Source organism: Triturus cristatus, chromosome 10 (genome assembly GCF_964204655.1).
Source record: "Triturus cristatus chromosome 10, aTriCri1.1, whole genome shotgun sequence".
Taxonomy (NCBI): domain Eukaryota; kingdom Metazoa; phylum Chordata; class Amphibia; order Caudata; family Salamandridae; genus Triturus; species Triturus cristatus.
Window position 1 is genome coordinate 17,908,902 of NC_140593.1, and position 23,787 is coordinate 17,932,688.

A 23,787-nucleotide genomic window follows, 5' to 3' on the forward strand; every position below is an offset into this window, starting at 1 on the left:
CAGATTGACACCAGACCTGCAAAAGGCACTTCCCTGACCTGAGGACTACCTCTCTGCCAAATTTCAAGTACTTCTGTTCAGGCTGTACCTTCGACTAAAGGTCCTATGGAAAAATGCATGGGGAAAACACTTTTTGGGACCCCCTTTTTTCTCGGCCCCCGCTTGACAAATCACCCTGAGACTTTCAGGGTAGGAGCTGAGCGGAGCGCCCCATTAGTTTTGAAAATTTCGCGAAGATTCGTCAACCGGCGCCAAAGTTATTCAAAATAGAATTTTGAGATTTCCTATGGAAACACGGTCCTAACTATAATTATCTACTGGCGACCTCCAGTAGATAATATATATATATAAGTCCAATGCTCACCCGCCTTCACAAATGAGCTCGACATATGCTGAGGTTCACAAAAGGATTTATTCCAATTAAAAAGCACGAGTGATGCAGAAAGTCGCGAAACGCCATGCAGACGCGTTTCAGCAGTTATGCTTTCTTCAGTGCCGGTTTCCCTAAGCTGGGTTACTCACTGGGGGTTGATTTAAAGGTCCTGTGACGTTTGTGTTGCCACTCCCATTCTTGTGATGATGCCCCGCCTCTGCTTACAGCTGGCATTCATCTCGTGCTCCACTGAGACCAATTGCATGCTGGTTGTTGAAGTTCGTCGTGGAGACCCATGCAGTGAGGGGCCTTCCAAACACCAAGTGGAGTCCCAACGGTGTTGGCTCACCGAGCCCCGCATACCAGCAGCCTCCGGTCCCCGTGGGAATCGATGTCAGTTACTGGAACCTGATGTGACCCCTGCAGTTAATACTGCATCCTCTCTCCCGATGCGGTCAACATAAGTACTAATGACTCACAAATGGGGGCAACGCACTGTAGGAAATACAAAAAAACAATGGGTGCTGCTTGGCGCGTCGCACCAGACCGAGAGGGCATGCCGATATATATATATATATATATATATCAAAGTAAACAATCCTACTGCGGAACGAAGAGGCACGTACTCAAGGTGTGTAGAAATAAGGCTTCTTTATTAGGTTCAGGTCTCCCACAGCCCCTGCATAAAAAGAGACGCGTTTCGCCTGCCCAGCAGGCTTTGTCTATCTAATTGGGGCCATTAATGTTTTTGAAATATATAGCCCTCCTCCCTCCATCAGGCTTGCCATGGACATAGAGAGCAGACTGTGTAATCGGAAAATAAGGCTAATAAGATATACTGATTTTGACAAGTGCACAAAAGCAAGGTATACAGAGTTTCATTAACAAATATGAAAACTACATCCGGCGCCAATGTACAGGTATTGTCAGCTGTTAAGCTTAATTAAATTCCTTATATATACACAGCGCATGTATAATTATGTCTCATAGGTCTGAGTTTAAGCCAGTCAAAATGACGGGCCGAAGTGCTTTAAAGTAATTTAAAAGAAGAATGGCGTCAATGCTCCCAACATCATTTGTCGATTAATTGCAGAAAAAGACTGCAAATAAAACTGCTTCAAATGCAGAAAATGCTTCAACAAGACACTGCGTGTTTAAAGTGTCCCTCATTTCCTCGTGACCATACAGCACAGAAACTACCCGGTTAGGTAAATGAAAGTATTATTTTAAACGGAACTGAATTTCACTGTAATTTTTACATGCATGCAACAGCGGACATACGGAGTAAAAACATGCAGGGTTGGTAACTAGTCCACGGGGCTCTGGATGCATATGCTGGGAATAATTACGACAAAATGCCGGCCTCCGGATGGTAGCTACTCTTCTCGGCGGGACTACGTGCCCCATAGTCCCTTTAGGCAGCTTCGGTGTCCACAAAGAAAAAATGTAGCCAGTGTCATTCCGAAAGTGCAAACATAAATGAGATGACAATGTCCTTAACCGGGTGATTGTTGCACAAAGGAGTGAAGGAATGAAAGCTCAAATTTTAAATAAGTTCCCTGGAAACATCGCAAATGTCACTGTTGTTTAAACAGCACTTGATCTGTCTTTGTTATCGACGTACACACGGGGTTGGAGGAGACCGATGGAAATAAATGAGAAATGTCCAACACACCTCACCGCTTATGCACTCGCAGTCTCAGTGCTCAGTCACCAAAGGGCGTCAGTATTCTGGACAAGGCCCTTCTTGCAGTAGAGAACAGACAAACGTGCTGACAGTCGCTGAGACCGCCCCGCTCGGCCATCCAGACTCTCCACAGCTGTCGTCCTTGTTCCTCTTCCCGGCGGACCCTCTGGGGACTCTACCACATAGCACTCCCATGCTCCTCCAGCAAATTGCGGTCGAAAGTAGAGCCCAAATCGACTGGTGGTACGTGTACAGCGCCGACCACCGACGCTGAATTTTTATCAAAGTAAACAATCCTACTCCGGAACGAAGAGGCACGTACTCAAGGTGTGTAGAAATAAGGCTTCTTTATTAGGTTCAGGTCTCCCACAGCCCCTGCATAAAAAGAGACGCGTTTCGCCTGCCCAGCAGGCTTTGTCTATCTAATTGGCGCCATGAATGTTTTTGAAATATATAGCCCTCCTCCCTCCATCAGGCTTGCCATGGACATAGAGAGCAGACTGTGTAATCGGAAAATAAGGCTAATAAGATATACTGATTTTGACAAGTGCACAAAAGCAAGGTATACAGAGTTTCATTAACAAATATGAAAACTACATCCGGTGCCAATGTACAGGTATTGTCAGCTGTTAAGCTTAATTAAATTCCTTATATATACACAGCGCATGTATAATTATGTCTCATAGGTCTGAGTTTAAGCCAGTCAAAATGACGGGCCGAAGTGCTTTAAAGTAATTTAAAAGAAGAATGGCGTCAATGCTCCCAACATCATTTGTCGATTAATTGCAGAAAAAGACTGCAAATAAAACTGCTTCAAATGCAGAAAATGCTTCAACAAGACACTGCGTGTTTAAAGTGTCCCTCATTTCCTCGTGACCATACAGCACAGAAACTACCCGGTTAGGTAAATGAAAGTATTATTTTAAACGGAACTGAATTTCACTGTAATTTTTACATGCATGCAACAGCGGACATACGGAGTAAAAACATGCAGGGTTGGTAACTAGTCCATGGGGCTCTGGTTGCATATGCTGGGAATAATTACGACAAAATGCCGGCCTCCGGATGGTAGCTACTCTTCTCGGCGGGACTACGTATATATATATATACCAAGGTGTATTGAAGAATGAGTGGGTGTATAAGTGTCTGAATGGATGATTTAGTAGATGGGTGACTGACTGTATAAGTGAGTGATTAAATGTGTCTTACTGAATTCATGGGTTAGTGACTGATACAGACATTCACACAGTTTAGTTTGACAGTTGGTGTGTAAGCGGTTGCATGGGTTGCATGGGTTCGTGAGTAGCTAAATGAAGGTCTATATTGGTTATTGATTGGTTTTCTGAGTCTCTCTATGGGTGTCTGAGTATCTGTGTGGGTGGGTGGGAGGTGTGACTCAGTGCATAGATCTGTGAGTGGGTGATTCACTGGGTGTATGGGTTCAAGAGTGTATCTGTGAAGGGCTGTATGGGTGGTTGTGTGTGTGTATGGGTGTGTTGGCGAGTGAATGGATGCCTTAGTGGTACATGTGTAACTGCATATGTGAACTTGAAGGCAGTATATGTGGCTGTTGGAGTATATAAATGACTATATGAGAGAGTGAGTGATTGTGAGAGTGGCTGTATGGATGAGTGTGTGCTTATATTAGTTACTGTATAAGAGTGGAAGTATATGGTAGTATATGTTTGAATAAGTGAGGTGGTGTGTGTATAACTGTATAGGTGAGTAAATGGGAGTGTGACTGACTAGGTGTGTGAGTAACTCTATGGATGAGTGGGGGTGTGTGAGTGTCTGTATAGATATGTGAGTGCATATAATAGTGCTGTATTGATGGATGACTGCATGTATGAGTGACTGTATGGGTGAATGAGTAGATGTGTGTGTAGATCTTGGAATTATTGAGTGGGTATGCACTAACTGGTATTAGTGTGTCTACTGTTTTGAAAATGGTAGTCTGTATTTTAGAGTGGGTGTATCAAAGGTTATATTAGGGTATGAGGAGGTGCATCAGATTATCACGTGGATGCTGTCATCAGTGATGTCATCAGTGATGTCATTTCAGATGTCATCAGTCATGTCACTGATCATGTTGTAGGAGAGTAGGATCTGCTTCACATGTTTACCCCCACTTTTTGCTGGTGTCACTGTTTTTTTACTTTAGTCTGGCTGGGACCCTGCTATTCAGGGCCCCAGCCTAGCTGCTTCCTCCCTAACTTGATTGCATGTACTTTAGGTACATTTCAGATTGGATCTGGAGTGCCCTTATAAGTCCCTAGTATATGGAATACTATGTACCCAGGGCATAGGTTCCCCAGAGGCCTACCAGGGGCTGAAGCATGTATCATGTCACCCCAGGAAAGCCACCCAAAATGACACCACAGGTCTGCTATTGCAGCCTGGGTAAGGTGGTGCATGCACCCCTTACTGTGATATAGGTTACCTGTATCACTACATATATACACACATATAAACCTATAAGTCACTCCTATGGCAGGCCTTGTCAATCCTGAAGGCAGAGTGCTTGGTTCTTATGTGAGAGGGTGCCGATGTGTGAGAAAGTGGCTCTGTATATACTGTTCCCTAATAGGTACAGGGTGTACAGAGTCCACAATCCCCAAGGGTTTGGCAGAGTCTAAAGTTAGATATAACCTTACTCTCTAAAGTGGTAGCTTGGTCGAGCAGTAAGGCAGTATCCGAGGACAGTGTAAAGCATTTGTTGTACACACTCAGTCAGCAAATGGTCTCACACACTGAATAACTGAACTCTAGGCCGATGGTTTATATATAAAAAATATATGCTTGTTTTATTTTAGAACCAACACTTGGCATTAAAATATACTTTCTCAGAATGAGATGCTTTATATAAATACTTTTGCAATATGCAATTGACTTTTGTAAACAGTTACAAGTGGTTGCAATAGGCAACACTATTTGAAACACAACAATGCATTGAGCTCAATGGAAATTTTAAGTTATTTGCAACAGATTACTTGTAGGATTAATTATGGAATTCCAGGACTGGATCCTAGATTCAGTCCTGGATTAGTTCTTAGAATTAAGTGATGAAAGTCGACTTAATTACTGTGATGATTTTTAAACAATATATAGCTGTTTTAAAAGTTGACACTTAGAAAATATTTCAGAGAAAACAGTCAATGATTCCCTATGGAAGAAAATTCAAGTTACAGGTACAGTATGTTCTCGTTACTTTTGTAATCCAGTACTGGGTACCTAGACTCAGTACTGGGACCTTTATCCAAAACAGGTAAGTAATTACGTTTTCAGATATTATACGATTTTTAAAGAATATTAAAAGATTGCAGAAATTGACACTTAGAAGAAATTTCACAGAAAAACTGTCAATGATTTCCTATGGGAGAAAATTGGGTTACTGGTAAGTACAGTCGTAAGTATTTTTCAGTCAGTGCTGGGCACCAAGATCCAGCACTGGGAGCTCACCTTAGAGACGGTGAGTGTTGTCATTTTCGTTACTCGGCTGATTTTTGGTGAATATTTTAAGATTTGAAAAGTCCACACTTAGAAGAATTTTCAGGAAAAAGCCAGTCAATGTTACCCTATGAAGGAAATAGAGTTATCGGTTTAAAGGTAAGTACTCGTCTGGCAGAGTTGAGGTTCTGGGCATCGATTCAGGGGTCCCCCAGGGTCAGGTAGGTACAGTTGGTTCACCCTCAGCGACTCTAGGGCGGCCGGGTGCAGAGAGAGTTAGGCCCAATGTTATCCTATGAGGGATAGGGGGGCCTTGGTTGGTGGCTGCTGACTAGCAAGCCACGCGGCTGTGGGAGCTGGGCTCCTGGTCACTTACTCAGGGCAAGTGGGGAAGTAGGTAGGTGTAGAGGTTGCACTGCCAGGGCCATTTGGGCGGCTGGGTGCAGGGTGCTTTTGAGCCTTCGGGCGCTCAATGGATTTCAATGGGAAATCTCCGGTTTAGAAAAAGACTGCAAGCTCGGGGACGAGGATTCTTCAGGTGCCACCACCACTTTGAGAGGTAAGTTGGATAGTTGGATGATAGGTACCCCGGGATTGGGCACAGGGGGCCGCGGGGCGCCGCGGGCAGGGGTGCCTTTTGATGTCGGTAAATCTTACCCTATGATGATCGCGGAAAGGGGGGGCACCTTGTTCTGAGGCTGCAGGCTTCTTCAGGAGTCTCGAGGGAGGTCCTTGGGTGCCGGACACGGGGTCACAGTCACCTTGGGGTCGTCCTCGTGGTCTTTGTACACTCCGGCACTGGCCAGGCTTGGCTGGTGCAGAGTGTGCTGGGTTCGCAGTTCCGGGTTGCTGCCAGGGATTACTAGTGGATCTCTGACATATTATCGACAGACACATTATCGAACTACACAAATATCGCATCAAATATATCGACATCAAAAATATCGACATTGTATACTTATTTAAAAAACTACACTAATATCGACACTACAATATCGTAATACAATTATATCGATCACACAAAAATCGCACACATAAATATCGCAATACTAAATATCGACATGAGTAAATAAATATGACACATGTCACAAATATCGATAACCAAAATATAGACATCAATAATATCGTTTTTTTTAATATATCGACAATTCTAATACTAATAAAACCAATACTTTAAACAACATAAAGACAACATTTTCCGAAAACATACATTTTCAAATGAGATTCTACTTAAACATAAACCTAACATTTATAACGATCTCAATATTTAACAACATAATAAAAAAACACTGAAATAATTATCACATTTGCATTTCGAACACATTTAAAAAAAATTACAACACATAAACAATCTGTTTATATATAATTATTTAAAACTCTCCTCCTTTAAAACTAAATATACTCTTACTTAGCATTTTCCATAAAAGGAAACCAATTAACTAAAAAAAATTCAAACCATCCAATAGAAAGGCCACATACAGAAAACAACCAATAACATTTAAGAAACAATATAAAACCACTATATAAACCAATTAAAACAAGTCTTCTACTGTGCCTTAAACCAAAGCATTGAACGAAGAAGAAACTCTGCTAAACAGAAGAAACCTACATCCTACTACTATTCTAAAACCGTAAGTAAATATTCTTTTCTAACTAACCAGCCAAATTAAACTAAAACACTAATTTATCTTTACTCAAATAAATAACTAACTTATATATTCCATCTCTTTATGTTTCCACTACAGATATTACTCCTAACAGCTAAAGAAATTATTGAAGATTGCCAGAAAAGACTCACTAAAAAGTAAGTATACTATCAAAATTCTTTATTAAATATTAATTAAATCCTACTCAAACCCCAAAACATCCTAAACCCCTAAACAAATCCATGTTCTCTTTTTTAAGTTTAAAAAAACCTGTATAAATTAACACCTATAGTCTATACCACTGGGCATGAGGGAAGGCTCTGTTTGCTTAGGGAGAGGTTGGGCTACTGCATCTTATTTATTAGGGAGGAGGGGCACATAGTAAGAGGGGTAGGGGACGGGGGTACATTGACATGTGGTGGGGGAGGGGGGGTGGTAGAGACCTGGGTGGGAAGGTTGTTCCTTCTCCTGAATAATTGGTCTTGATGATAAATGTGTGGTACTTCCGGGACAGGTGAAGGCGGGGGAATGTTTGTAGAGTTGTTGATTTGTAAAACAATAAAATACATTTCAACAAAAAAAATATAGTCTATACCAAACAACAATACCACCCCACTTAAAAAACGAAACCAACCAAAACAATATATGTTCTTTAACTTTCAGAGACTACATCAACTAAACAGCATTTTGTCTACAAACAACATCTTCATTCAAATACAACCAAAAACACTTGGTAAGTATATATAAAAAAGTAGTTTGTTTCCTATTTTTATAGAAATATATAAAGTACTATTGCATATATTTTCATATACATTTTTTCCAGATTTCTAACACATCACGATGACAGAAGAAGCCCAATTTATAACTTCGCAGAAAGGAAAATTCCTATTGTGTTACATGGGTTACACATACACCCAAGAAAAGCAGACGGACCGAAAAGTGAACTGGAAGTGTTCTAAATATTATTCGAACAAATGCTACGGACGAGCAACAACAAGAGAAACAACTGTACTATATACAAGAGAGCATAACCATCCACCCAATCTCTCTGAAATAGAAGTCAGATCAACCCTCGAAAATATCAAAGAATTAAGCACTGGTTCACAAACTGCTACAAGTGTAATCCTAAAAGAACTATTACCTAGAGTGCCCAAAGAAGCAAGAGGCCAATTACCATCAATTGCTTCTATAAAAAGAACTATTGCTAGGACCAAAAAAGCAACCACGACAACTATACCATCCCCTAAAACTTTTCAAGATATCATCATTCCACCAGAATTAACTATCACCCACAATAATGAACCTTTTATTTTTTTTGATAACAAAAGCACAGAAAAAAGAATCATAATGTTTGCTACTGCAAACAATATAACTAAACTCCAACAATGCCAAACATGGATGATGGATGGCACCTTTACAATATGCCCAAAACCATTCTACCAGCTTTACTCAATACACGGTCAATATCACAACACTTCCATACCTTTTAATGTATGCACTATTACCTAACAAACAAAACACAACATATAATGAAATGCTAGGAAAACTAAAACAAGAATCAAATGATTTTTACCCTCAAAGAATTATCATAGACTTTGAGCAAGCCATGATAAATTGCATTCTAAAACTGTACCCCCATACAGCTATCCAAGGATGTTACTTCCATCTAAACCAATGTATATGGAGACATTTACAAAAATCTTCACTTTGGTGCCGATCACGATCCGGTAAAAAATTCCCCCGTGCGACTCGTCTCGGGTCTTTTTACCGTACGAATCGTACAAGTGCCGTACGAACTGGCAATCACGATTCGCATGGTAAAAAGTCCATACGAACCGCACTGGGAATCATTCCCCACACGTCCCCGGGTCGGAAAATGTGTCCGACACGTCCTCGGACGATTTACCTTACAAACGTGAAAAACCAAGTCCGACCGAGGAATCACGATCCATCCCGTGCGTCCGAGGTTACAACCGTATGGAAAAAACACCGTCCGCACCGAACTCCTACAGCAACCATTGAGACATGTGCCTGCATACGCGCCCAACACTCCCCCCAGCCCCCGTACGTCCGACACGTACCCCCCGTATATGTATACCCCCACCCGTCTAGGTACACCCCAGTACGTTCCAGTCGAACCCCCACCCCAGGACGTGTCATAGCCCCGTCTACCCACACCCCAGTACGTACCAGTCGTACCCCCACCCCAGTACGTGTCGTACCACCGTCAATGTACACCCCCCCACCCCAGTACGTGTCGTACCACCGTCCATGTACACCCCCCCACCCCTGTACGTGTCGTACCCCCCGTGTACCTACACCCCAGTACGTGCGAGCCACACCCCCACCCCAGGACGTGTCATAGCCCCGTCTACCCACACCCCAGTACGTTCCAGTCGTACCCCCACCCCAGTACGTGTCGTACCACCGTCAATGTACACCCCCCCACCCCAGTACGTGTCGTACCACCGTCCATGTACACCCCCCCACCCCTGTACGTGTCGTACCCCCCGTGTACCTACACCCCAGTACGTGCGAGCCACACCCCCACCCCAGGACGTGTCATAGCCCCGTCTACCCACACCCCAGTACGTTCCAGTCGTACCCCCACCCCAGTACGTGTCGTACCCCCCGTGTACCTACACCCCAGTACGTGCGAGCCACACCCCCACCCCAGGACGTGTCATAGCCCCGTCTACCCACACCCCAGTACGTTCCAGTCGTACCCCCACCCCAGTACGTTCCTGGCGCACCCCCAACACAACCTCCTAAGTACGGAGCGCACCCCATGCCCCAACATCACAACCGCATGTATGAGTCTTACAAAGCCACACACAAGGACAAAATCGTACAACCAAATGGCCCATGTACACACCGTACACACGCTCAAAACGCACGTACACAACAAGGACAAAACAAAACAACTCAACAATACACCATTCGAAAGGCACACAGCCACTAAACATGGCCAACAACCACTAAAATAACACAATCACTGACCTGCAACTGTCAAAAACAAACAGAGGCCCAATACACCACCACTCCTTATAACACACCCACCCAAAATTCAAACACTGCCACACCCACCCATGGACCAATGAAAAGGGCCCACACACACAAACCATGAGCCTTTGCAACAGACCCACTGCTGCCAGACACCACAGAACCAGACTACAAGCGACACCACATCTTACACTTGCACACCTTCACACGACCACCCTCACAAACACCCTCTCATCACATTCACACACACACACAACCATCCACACCCCCCCCCAACATCCACACCCCCCCCACACCCACACCATCCCCACCCATACCCCTCACCATGCCCACTACCAAGAATCCAAAGTTCAGTCACCGAGAGTTGGAGGTCCTTGTTGATCAAATCCTCAGAGTCGAGCCACAGATCTTTGGAACATTGGTCAGAAGCACCAGCCAGGCAGCCAAAACAGCCATGTGGCAGACCATCGTCGATGCTGTGAATGCTGTTGCGGACACCAGGAGGACCAAGCAGGATTGCCAGAACAGGTGGTACGATCTGCGGAGGAGGGTCAGAGCCAAGAGACAGGAGGAACACGACCAGGCCAACGCCACCGGAGGAGGGCCCTCCCACAGAGCCGTACAGTACCATCCCTGGGAGGAGAGGGTGATGGCCATACTGCCGGTGGAGGCAGTTGAAGGAGTAGAAGGACTCCGAGACCCGGGTGAGTACACAAACAACGCACCTCACATGGGGGGAACTGCAACCACAACCAAAATTAATAACAGGCACGCAACCACCACAAGCCATCGCATTACTCAACCACACTCCATGAGCAGGCACATGCCACTGCTGCCACCATGCCCCATGCACCCAGCTGGACAATGTCAAGTCACAGGCCACAGAAGACAACAACACATGACACGGTAACCCGGATGGCGGGAGGCTGGGCACCAAGAATCACATAGTGCGACTCCAAAGCAGACAACAATGCCCTCTGCCCATATGGCCTAGGTCACAGCCAGACAAACACTGTGTCCCAACACAGGAATGACTTGCCAGCAAATGGCGGACGCCTTGCATCAACACATGGGGGTGAAGGCACTGTTTTGCACATGCCAGCAGCTAATGAACAGCCAACAGTGTGAAAGAGTGGCAGCACACACCACCACAGCAGCAGCGCACAGACACACAGCAGACAAAATGGGTGCCTGGAGATCAGAAACAAACTCACATCAACAGGCCAAGGGCCACTCAAAGATCTGATAACAGTGTGTGCCCAGGAAGCTGGGCCAAGGTGACAGAGGGTGACACACGGAGGGAGGGAGAGGGGGACAGAGAGGGAGGGAGAGGGGGACTGAGAGGGAGGGAGACGGACAGAGGGAGGAGGCTGACACACGGAGGGAGGGAGAGGGGGACACAGAGGGTGGGAGAGGGGGACAGAGAGGGAGGGAGAGGGGGACTGAGAGGGAGGGAGACGGACAGAGGGAGGAGGCTGACACACAGAGGGAGGGAGAGGGGGACAGAGAGGGAGGGAGAGGGGGACAGAGAGGGAGGGAGACACAGGAAGATGGACAGAGGGAGGAGGCTGACACACGGAGGGAGGGAGAGGGGGACACAGAGGGTGGGAGAGGGGGACAGAGAGGGAGGGAGAGGGGGACTGAGAGGGAGGGAGACGGACAGAGGGAGGAGGCTGACACACGGAGGGAGGGAGAGGGGGACACAGAGGGTGGGAGAGGGGGACAGAGAGGGAGGGAGAGGGGGACTGAGAGGGAGGGAGACGGACAGAGGGAGGAGGCTGACACACAGAGGGAGGGAGAGGGGGACAGAGAGGGAGGGAGAGGGGGACAGAGAGGGAGGGAGACACAGGAAGATGGACAGAGGGAGGAGGCTGACACACAGAGGGAGGGAGAGGGGGACAGAGAGGGAGGGAGAGGGGGACAGAGAAGGAGGGAGACACAGGGAGAGCAAATCAGTCCTTTGGTGTGTGGGAATGTCTGCTCGTCAGCAGGTGGACTGCGTGCATGTAGACAAGGGTGGCCAGTGCCAGAACCCCCCCTCTTCATCATGGCAAAACGCAGGGCCATGTTACAACCTGTACACGAGCACAAGGACAGCCACCTGCATCATATAAGTGTGTGGATCCACTCCATGTGCACATGTACAGTGCTACAAGGAAGGCGCAAATGCATAGCTCGGCACACATGCACACTCCACTGCTGACTGCTGTCACACTTGACGCAGCAAGTAAGACTGTGCCACACATAGTTAAAGGGGCCAAATTGGTGCCCAAGGGACACACACATGCACAAGTGCACTGTGAGTGGAATGCAAGACAGATCCTAATTCCAAGAGGAAATGTGCCAACTTTGTAACGGATGAAACATGGATGTTGCATGGATCCAAATTAACATTGTCTCTCTCACACACAGGTCAACGTCGTGCTGCACCCCCCAACACTGGGGGGGAACACTCACAGGACCCGGATCTGCAGGAGACCGATCCCACCGGCAGCGACCACTCTCACCACTCTGCGGACGACCCCGACCGACCTGGCCCCTCTGGTGTCCAACCACCTGCAGCACCTGCGTCAGGTACAACCGTGCCAACCACCACCCCCACTCCTGCCACATCTCAGGAGACACCCAGGATCCCTGCCCCAACACCACAATGCAGCCAGGCTCGCCAGGAGGGACACGGTGTCCCGGGCACCCAGGAGGAGGCAGGCGACAACGCCAATGCCAACCCTCAGGGGTCCCGGAGACCCGATGTGCCCACAAGTGCAGGCCAGACGCAAGTGGGCAGGGGTGGTGGGAGTGGAGGACGGCGGAGGCGCGAGCCTGACCAGTTGGCTGGGGATCCGGTATTTTCCCATGTCCGTAACATCCTGGACTCATACCGGCAGGACACCACGGGCATGGCCCAGGTTGTGTCCGTCCTCGAGGGGATCAAGGTCCAGCAGGCCCAGCAACATGCGGAGCTAATAGCCTGTCTACAGCTACACCAACGGAGGATGGAGGACAGACAGGCTGAGCAAGTGACGGCGTCCCAGGGGATTCACGCTGAACTCCGTCGGATGGCCGACACCATGGCCGACCCTCCCTGTGCCAGAAGGCGGAGAACATCACCACCCACAGGGAGGGATCATGAGGAGGAGGAGGAAACATCCGACGGAGCATCCCAGACGTCGTCACGGCCTGCTGCTGAGGTTCCCCGCAGGAAGCCGGGTCGTCCACGGAAAGGACCGTGAGGGTGGCTGCTACATCACCATCTCCCAGGACACCTGGCCTGGCACCTGGCCCACTGGAGCAACAGCATCACAGCATCAAGAGACATTCTCTGCCACATGGCCCTGCTGGTCACTGGCTGACCAATGTTGACAAAGACTGTGGCATGGACTCTGAGGATTTCCAATGGCAAGGACACCAACTCCCCTACTGAACTTTGGATTCCCTAATCCCGGAAAGCCCCTCACTTTGCCCCCCCCCCCCCAATAATAAATCACACTATTAAGAGTAGATGCCTGCTGGTAGCATTATTACCTAACATGTGTCTTGTACAGTCTAAACATGCCTGAGTCATCTGTTCACTTCAACCATCCACACCCTGGGGCCAGCGCCTTGAGACCCTCCGGGTGAGTAGAGCGCTCTATAAATGTCTATGATTGATTGATTGATTGAGTCTGGCACAGGACACATGGGTCACAGTTTTTTAGGCAAGACAGACATGGAGCACCATACACACCCGTGATGGTCAGAACCAGCTGAGGGGGTGGCCGAACAACCGTGCTGACAGACACATTGAGTACAGCAACAGTCATGCGCAGAGGTCAGGGATCCTGGCCCGTGTCCTGGGGGGCACCCAGGTACGTGTAGACAGGTGGCAGAACCATGTCCTGCAAGCTTGAGTCCGGTGGATGCAGAGAATGGGGTCATGGACAACGTTGGATGCATGGGGATGGCACATGTCACAATACCCACACAGTCATGGACATCATGCCCAATACACAGTCTCAGCACACACACACAGCTTGCATCTTGCCACTCGACACATTGACACATAGCCACAATCAGGGAATACCATGCCAGACATGCAGGATGCACCGTGCCAACACACCAGCATTGACTGAGAAGAGGCACCTTTAATAGTCATGTTTTTGGGATTGCAGAGGCAACTTGAAGTACACATGAACACATCATGTGGAGTAACATGTGGCTCCAACACTGGCACCCCCCTTCTGCAGCACAAATGCGTGATAGCCATGGAACTGGCACACAAGTGTCGGCTAACAGCTAAATACCCACAGCTGCTCACGGAGAGACTGCCATACACCATACATCCGCTGATGTGGAAGTCCCACGCCATGTCAAGACAATGTTAACCGTATGTGTCCGAGGGCAGTGTCACACACATTGATGCCTTCATCACAATCCACTATCCCATCACTGATGACTGACAACCAGGCAGCCCATCTATTCAGGTGTACCCAGCTGCATGTCGTGTCCCATGGGGATGCCACATGTCTGCAGAGGAACCAAACCCCGACCGGGGCAGTGTGCACACATCGTGAACAACTGCCACACCCAATACACCCCAGATGCATCCCTTACCCCATGGAGACTTCCAAACGTGTCCGTGCCTGTAACGCTGAGTCAGCCCACGATGCCATGTCCATGAGGAATAGCAGTGCCACAACAATGCAACCAGAAGACGGCATGCGCAGGTACCTGGGGAAGAGAGACACCCAAGAAGTCAGCCACAAAAAGCACAGCCACTTGCATGTGCATTGACTCGACACATGTATGGATGACAACATGCTAGGTCACAATTATGAGTGGGGAAATACTACCATCACTGCCACCATCACTCCAGTGACACACCCACACACACCTCTGACTCACGTGCCATACATGCAGGTGGAGACACGCATCACAACACATGCCACACGGGGACCAAGGCGTGCACACTCAGACACTGGTACTCACCACTAAGCAAAGAAGTCGCGTATGAGCCGAGTCCGGATGTCCTCTTGCGGCTCCACATCCTCCACATCACTAGCCCCATTGCCAAGCCCTTCGTCCTCCACGGGTGGATGGTCCTCGTCATGTTGATTCAGGATGAGTGGCACAGCTCTTTCAACTGCCATGTTGTGCAGCATGCAGCAGACCATGAAGATCTTGCAGACCTTCGCCGGGGCATATGGGAGTGCGCCGCCGGTCTTGTGGAGGCACCTGAATCGGCTCTTCAGCATGCCAAACGTCCTCTCTATCACTCGCCTTGTCCGGCCATGGGCGGTGTTGTAGCGGAGCTGGGCCGGCGTGATGGGGTTGCGGAGAGGTGTCAGCAGCCAAGGCATGTTGGGATAGCCAGCGTCCCCTAAATGGAAAGCACATGGATATCGTTAGAACTGGCGAAGCGGTAGTGCTGCTCGGCCAAACAGAATACAGGACAGACAGACTGTACCCACCAACAACACATGCCCGTTCGTTGCGCAGCTGCATCATCATATCAGGCATCCCGCTACGCCTCATGATGTAGGCATCGTGTGCTGATCCTGGGAAACGAGCACAGACATGTGAAATCACCATGTTGGACAGACACACCACAAGGGCATTGATGGAGTGGTAGTGCTTCCGATTGCGGTACGCCACCTCCCGTGCGTGTGGTGGTACCAAACCTACATGTGTCCCATCTATGGACCCAATGACATGGGGCATCCCTCCCAGGGCATAGAAACCACGCTTGACCTCAGTCATCTGTTCAGGGGTTGGGAACTTGATGAAGTCATCCAGGTGAATCAACATGGCCTCCAAGAAATCATGCAGCACACCGCTGAACATGCTCTGGGACATGCCACCAACATGAGCTATGGTATTTTGGAAGGTACCCGTGGCAAGGAAATGTAGGGCAGCCATTACCTTCAGCTGGGGTGTCAGTGCCGTAGGATACCTGTGCTGCGGTTGCAGGTGTGGTGCCAGTCTCGCCGTCAGCTCCAGAATCAACGGTTGGGTGAAGCGGTAGAGCCGGATCCTGTCATTCTCCTGCATGGTGGCCAAGTCTGGAATTCTTCGGGCAACAGGAGGCGCTCTGCAGTAATTTGGAAGTGACAAGGAAGAGTGAGTGCACTACGAGAACAACTCATGTCTACTGAGCACATGTAAATCTGGCAATACACACATGCCACATAGGGAGTCAGGCATGTGCTACATGCCCAGGACACGTATGGATGCAAGGTGACACTCCTTCCAAGACCCAGCTACACACGGTGATTGAGAACCTCCCCATGCCACGCCATGGAAATAGCTGTGTCCCAGTGCAAGTGCACTGCCCGACGCAAGACAGGAGTGACATACACCCACACATCAGCAGAAGTGTGATGCCGATTGCAGAGACTGGCAGCGGAACACCTGAGCCACAGGTCACATGACATTACACTAGTCCAGCCCACACACCTTGCCATGAAGGTGCACATGTCATGACTCACCACACATTCCTTGTGAGTTTGCTGACATGGCCTTGTCACGCTACTCCGTGTCCCTTGCATACATGTGCACCTCACATCCGATAACACATGTGGCATGGTGTTGGGAACAGTGTGCAATGACAATCTACACACAGCCACATGTTGATTGCTGCAACGGCTGCAGCTTTTGAGGGTGCTACAACATCAACCTGATGTAAATCCCGGACACATATATGGCATAGTCACATTGTGCACTGTGGGTAGTGATAAGTCATGTGTCATGACCCCTGTACCGGGCATCATGGGACACTTCCGTGTGTTGGTGTCCGTGCCATGCCAGTGACGCTCACCCCAAGTGCGCAGTCCCACATGCACACATGTCAAAGGAGTCAAGGGCATGCCTGGCACACATTGCACCCTCACACAGTACACATGTACACATCTCATCATACATCGGGTGCCTTCTCCACTCAGGAGGCATGTTCCACATCACAGCCTGTGACACCTGTGCCCCACACATGTGGTAATGCACAGACGATGCCTTGATGTCCATTCCTGGACAAGTATGTCCATCCATGGACAAGTATGTCCGCCCTATTCCTACATGTGTGTCGCCTATCACCACAGTGATGTGTAAAATCCGCCGTACTGCTGCTGAGAGGGCCTGTGCATGTTCCCAAATCACTGTGGGAGTGCTGCCGTATGTGTACCCATCGTGATGGCGAGCGTAGATGCGAGTGTACGGTCCGTACCACTACGAGTACGCATACGCGTGCAGACCCATAGTGATAGTGAGCGTAGATGCGAGTGTACGGTCCGTACCACTACGAGTACGCATACGCGTGCAGACCCATAGTGATAGTGAGCGTAGATGCGAGTGTACGGTCCGTACCACTACGGGTACGCATACGCGTGCAGACCCATAGTGATGGTGAGCGTAGATGCGAGTGTACGGTCCGTACCACTACGGGTACGCATACGCGTGCAGACCCATAGTGATGGTGAGCGTAGATGCGAGTGTTCGGTCCGTACCACTACGGGTACGCATACACGTGCAGACCCATAGTGATAGTGAGCGTAGATGTGAGTGTAGGGTCCGTACCACTACGGGTACGCATACGCGTGCAGACCCATAGTGATGGTGAGCGTAGATGCGAGTGTTCGGTCCGTACCACTACGGGTACGCATACGCGTGCAGACCCATAGTGATAGGGCCGTACACTCGCATCTACGCTCTCTATCACTATGGGTCTGCACGCGTATGCGTACCCGTAGTGGTACGGACCCTACACTCACATCTACGCTCACTATCACTATGGGTCTGCACGCGTATGCGTACCCGTAGTGGTACGGACCCTACACTCACATCTACGCTCACTATCACTATGGGTCTGCACGCGTATGCGTACCCGTAGTGGTACGGACCGTACACTCACATCTACGCTCTCTATCACTATGGGTCTGCACGCGTATGCGTACCCGTAGTGGTACGGACCGTACACTCACATCTACGCTCTCTATCACTATGGGCCTGCACGCGTATGCGTACCCGTAGTGGTTCGGACCGTACACTCGCATCTACGCTCTCCATCACTATGGGTCTGCACGCGTATGCGTACTCGTAGTGATAGTGAGCGTAGATGTGAGTGTACGGTCCGTACCACTACGGGTACGCATACGCGTGCAGACCCATAGTGATAGAGAGCGTAGATGCGAGTGTACGGTCCGTACCACTACGGGTACGCATACGCGTGCAGACCAAAAGTGATGGAGAGCGTAGGCATGCATGTACGGGCCGTTGCCATGCATTTGGGGTGCCCTAGGGCCCCCACACGCACCGTACCTGTGTGTGATGCTCCAAATTACATAGGGGACAAGTATTAAGGCCTACATGCATGCTGGTTGTCATGGAGACCAAGTTCAAAATTCGAAATTGTTCTGGAAGGTGCACAGCAGAAGTCAGTTGGGATTTGTCTACTTTGTTGCAATGTGTTTGTGGGGCTGACATCATGCAGGAGAATGAAACCGATAGAGAACCCACAGACTGCTAGGTTTGAAGGGATTGGTGGAAACATAGGATGCAAATGTGAGTGACCAATCTCTCTGTACTCCTGTGCATGAGACTGGGCAGAAGGGCACATATAAGGCAGCCAGGTCCCATGAGGGAGCACTTGCCTGCACATCTTTGCATTCGTTGACCCAGCTGCTGCTACTGATTCCCTGGAACCATGTCAAGGGCTGTGGAGAGGACACAGCCATTCACCCTGGAGGAGAACATGGCTCTGCTGGATGTGATCCTCCCACAGTACTCCATGCTGTATGGGCGACCAGGTTATCAGGTGAGTGCATAGGCCACTGCCACAGACTGTCCCTATGTGGTGACTGTGACTTCTGCCATTGCGTCCAGGTGTAACACACATGCCATGTACTGTCGGGGGGGTCCCAGGGGGGGGGGGTGCCTGATGTCTCCCAGCAGTGCCCTGAGACAGGAGGGGTGGGGGCCTATCACTCACAGCAGTGCCCTGAGACAGGAGGGGTGGGGGCCTATCACTCACAGCAGTGCCCTGAGCCAGGAGGGGTGTGTGCAGAGTCCTCCCAGCATTGCCCTGAGACAGGAGGGGTGGGTGTGGAGTCCTCCCAGCAGTTCCCTGAGACAGGAGGGGTGGGTGCCCATCACTCCCAGCAGTGCCCTGAGACAGGAGGGGTGGGTGTGGAGTCCTCCCAGCAGTGCCCTGACACAGGAGGGGTGGGTGCAGAGTCCTCCCAGCAGTGCCCTGAGACAGGAGGGGTGGGTGTGGAGTCCTCCCAGCAGTGCCCTGACACAGGAGGGGTGGGTGCCTATCACTCCCAGCAGTGCCCTGAGACAGGAGGGGTGGGTGTGGAGTCCTCCCAGCAGTGCCCTGAGACAGGAGGGGTGGGTGCCCATCACTCCCAGCAGTGCCCTGAGACAGGAGGGGTGGGTGTGGAGTCCTCCCAGCAGTGCCCTGACACAGGAGGGGTGGGTGCAGAGTCCTCCCAGCAGTGCCCTGAGACAGGAGGGGTGGGTGTGATGCACAGTGTGAGCCTTGATCATTGATTGTGACATTGCCATCATTCCACCTGTGTACCCACTGTGGCACGTAGTGCTTTTTCCCTCACCAGGGGATGATGTCCCTATGACAAAGGTGCAACGCGTTGGCTGCATGACATGCCTTGTTGTAACCAGCTAATTTGTACCCATATGTCTCTCTGTGACATGTGGCTGGTGTATTGATGTGGTGTCACTTGTTCCTCCTCACAGGTGGGCGCCACTGCCAAGGAGCAGATCTGGCTGACCGCCGTCAGTGCCGTGAGGGGTGTGGATGGTCGGAGGCGGAGCCTGCCACAGGTGAGGAAACGCTGGCAGGATATCCGGTGCTGGATGCGGAGGATTGCACGGCTCCTGCTGGGGGACTCACCTGAGAGCCACAAGAACCGCGGCCGCCGCCGTCTGAGCCACCTCCACAGGCGTGTGCTGCCGGTGGTCTTTCCAGACCTGGAGAGGCGCTTACAGGCGATGCAGCAGCCGGAAGGGGGTAGGTACATGTGTGTTTGTTGTGTGTCACCGGCATTTGTAAGGGCACAGTAGCATGTATCCACTGGCAGGGTTTAAAGGTGCTGTGCAGATCCTGTTTGCCCCAGTATAGCGCTGTGCCCCTGCCACCCTTCCCCTCCTTGCAATGTGTTCCCTGGTCTGTGTGTAGTCACTCCTTCACAGGGTAATGTAGGCTGGCGCTTTGTCCACGGGAACAATGTCTGTAGCATCATGTGTGGGGGTGGTGTGTAACAGGTTGTGGGACCTTGCCTGTGCACTGTCAAGTTCACTGCATGTGGGTTCCATGTCAGTTGGCACTGATGCTGACTCCAGACATGGGAGTTGGTCTCTCATGTGTCATGCCTTACAGCGCGCATGTCCTATGTAGTGGCCTGTGACATGATGTGCATGAGTGTGCGATACACATAGTGCAGGGATGGTGACGTGTGTTGCAGTCATTACCATTCAGTAGCATGTAGTTGCGTGCCCACTACTGTCCCCTGGGGCACCTTTTCCTCAGTGGTGTATGTGTCATCATAAACGTGGCCACTGTCAGTGTCTACAGCGTAAGTTGTGCTCTGTGCCATTGTCCCCTGTCACCATGTATATAGACATGCTAATTTGTACAGGTGTCCACTGTGCAGCCTGACCTGATTGTCCTTCTTCATACTCACAGTTGCCAGTGCCTGTGTGTCTTGTTATACTCATCTGAGGATGGGCACTGGTACCTCATTATTTGTACAGGCGCACCTTGGCTGTTTGGCGTCCAATCTTGCTTTTTGCCTGCCCCTGTGTGTATCACCCAGACTATGAGATGTTGGTGCCACCTGTGTCTCAACAATTTGCCTCGTGTAGGGTCTTGTTGGGGCGGGCAATGCCTATGTGTTAAATCCTGATTACCACTTGCTGGGTCTGGGCAGTGTGTGATGTGCCTGGACACACACGCAATGTGCAGTGACCGAGTCATGTTGTGCATGTTTTCAGCATTACCTATGCAGCATGTGTCTCAAGTTCATGGATATGGTCCCTGGTCATCGGTATTTTCGCCAACGCTGTGTGGTGCAGATGCAGTGCTGGATTGTCCCCAGGGCCTGGGTGCTATGTCAGACTCCTTTTCCTGTGTTTAGCTATTGTCTCATGCTCTCCATGGTATTTCAGTGGCATGGTGGCTCAACCAACTGTGTGTTTCATGCCCTACATCGGTACCCTGTTCAGTAGATGTTAGGGATCTTCCTTTTCAGGCCATGCAATGTTACCTATGTAGATTGGACTCATGTGACAGATGTGTACAGGTGTCTGAATAATTTCTGTCTCTCCACCCTGCCCACAGCATCGTCGGGGGACACAGAGGGAGACATGGACACAGACCAGGCGGAGGGACCGAGCACCAGTGCCAGCCGTGACATCGGGTCTGGCACATCGAGTGGGACAGAGGCGGAGGAGAGTGTGGCCGAGGACCTGTCGACTGGCACATCAGACTACGAAGCTGACAGGTCCGGGGACGATGTCTCCGAGTGGGCGGAGGCTGCACCAGCAGCTGACAGCGGAACAACACCTCGCACCGCCCCCTCAGTTTCCACCAGCCGCCTCCCACTTGCTCGTGTCCCTTCCCAGCGTGCCCGGTCACAGCATGTCTCCTTCCTGCCAGGCACCGCACCCCCTGCCCCTGTCTCCACTGCTGCCGCCAATGCAGAGTCTGTGGACATCCAGCGGCAACTGCAGGTTGGTCAGGCTGCGATCCTTAATGTCCTCCATGCCCACGGCAAAACCCTCACCAACATCGAGGCTTTCTTGGAGGGCATTCATTCATCGCAGGCTGACCAACGCAACTTGCTGAGGTCCATCGACTCCACACTGACTGCAGCAGTGGGTCTCCTGCAGCGCGACCTCCCCCCACCTACCCCTGCCCCATCCACACTTCCCACTCCCATGCCTGTCACACGTACACCCAGATGTCGGCATGCACCCACATCAACGGACACGGGCACCACACCAGCAGGGAAGGTCCACCGCACTCCTCCTGACACGCACACACAGGGTGAGGTAGGCACACCCACTGGGTCGGGGGGCAAACGTGTGACACGCAGCCATAGTGGGAGTCCGCATTCCACCCAGTCCACTCCCTCCAAATCCCCTCCCCTCAGCTCTCCTGGCCACATCTCCCCCAAGGACTCCTTCATGGCCGCTCTGTCCCTGAGCCCCACAGTTACACCACCACGCAAGCGGTCAAGGAGGTCCCCGGTCAGGGTGGTTGAGTCTCCCCCCCCTGTCTCCACCCTCCCCCGGTGGCGCTGCGACCCATCCCTCTGACCCCCCCCCCCTCCTTGGGGCCTGAGGTCCCTTCGGGTGCAGGGGACTCCCTGGAGGACCTTGCAAAGGTGTGTAGTGCCATCCTGGCCTCCGCCTTTGGCACTGACCCACCCCCTGTGGTGGAGTCCTCCATCCCTGCACCCACAACGCCGCCCCTTTGCCCTGATGTCCCTGCGGTGCCTGTTGCTTCCCCCCTTCCTGATGCCCTCACCAGTGTGGAAGACGATGCCATTTGACTGTGCAGGCAAGGTAGGGGACACGCATCCCACTGTGTCCCCCATCCAGCTGAGAATCATTGACTGCCCTATGGGCTTTGTGAAGATTGAACTGCCTGCGATCCACGGACATTGTGCTCATGCTGAATAAAGCTTAATTTTGTTTTCATTATCACACTACTGCTATGCTGGTATTGGTGTTGGTGGGGCTGCTACATGGTTTTGGGTGGTGTGTAAGGGTTTGGGTGTGTGGGATATGTAGTAGTCTACTGCTCATTGGTGGGACCCTGTGATCTGTGTGCCATCACAAGGTGTTGGCTAACTTTCTTTGTTCATGTAAGCAGTTACTGCATGGTGCACTTGTCCCAGGGTGTATTCCTTCCTCTGTGTACCCAGCTTTCTTCCCTGCAGGGTGTTCCCAATGTTTAGCGCAGAGCTGTGTCTACATGAGCTGTGTGTGTGACGGAGCCCTTCTACTTTGGCCATGCATGCAGGGCCATGTCTCCACCTGCGACAATCGTGGCATCCTTGGTGATCACTGTACTTGTGTGTGGAGTCTGTTGACATGAGTTCATGGGGACATGTTCCCTTGTAGCCAGTATGCATGTGGATAATTCTGGCCTCACACACATGTGTTACACCCCTCCAGTCTCAGGGCACTGCTGGGAGTGATGGGCACCCACCCCTCCTGTCTCAGGGCACTGCTGGGAGGACTCTGCACCCACCCCTCCTGTCTCAGGGCACTGCTGGGAGGACTCCACACCCACCCCTCCTGTGTCAGGGCACTGCTGGGAGGACTCCACACCCACCCCTCCTGTCTCAGGGCACTGCTGGGAGGACTCCACACCCACCCCTCCTGTGTCAGGGCACTGCTGGGAGGACTCCACACCCACCCCTCCTGTCTCAGGGCACTGCTGGGAGTGATGGGCACCCACCCCTCCTGTCTCAGGGCACTGCTGGGAGGACTCCACACCCACCCCTCCTGTCTCAGGGCACTGCTGGGAGTGATAGGCACCCACCCCTCCTGTCTCAGGGCACTGCTGGGAGGACTCTGCACCCACCCCTCCTGTCTCAGGGCACTGCTGGGAGGACTCCACACCCACCCCTCCT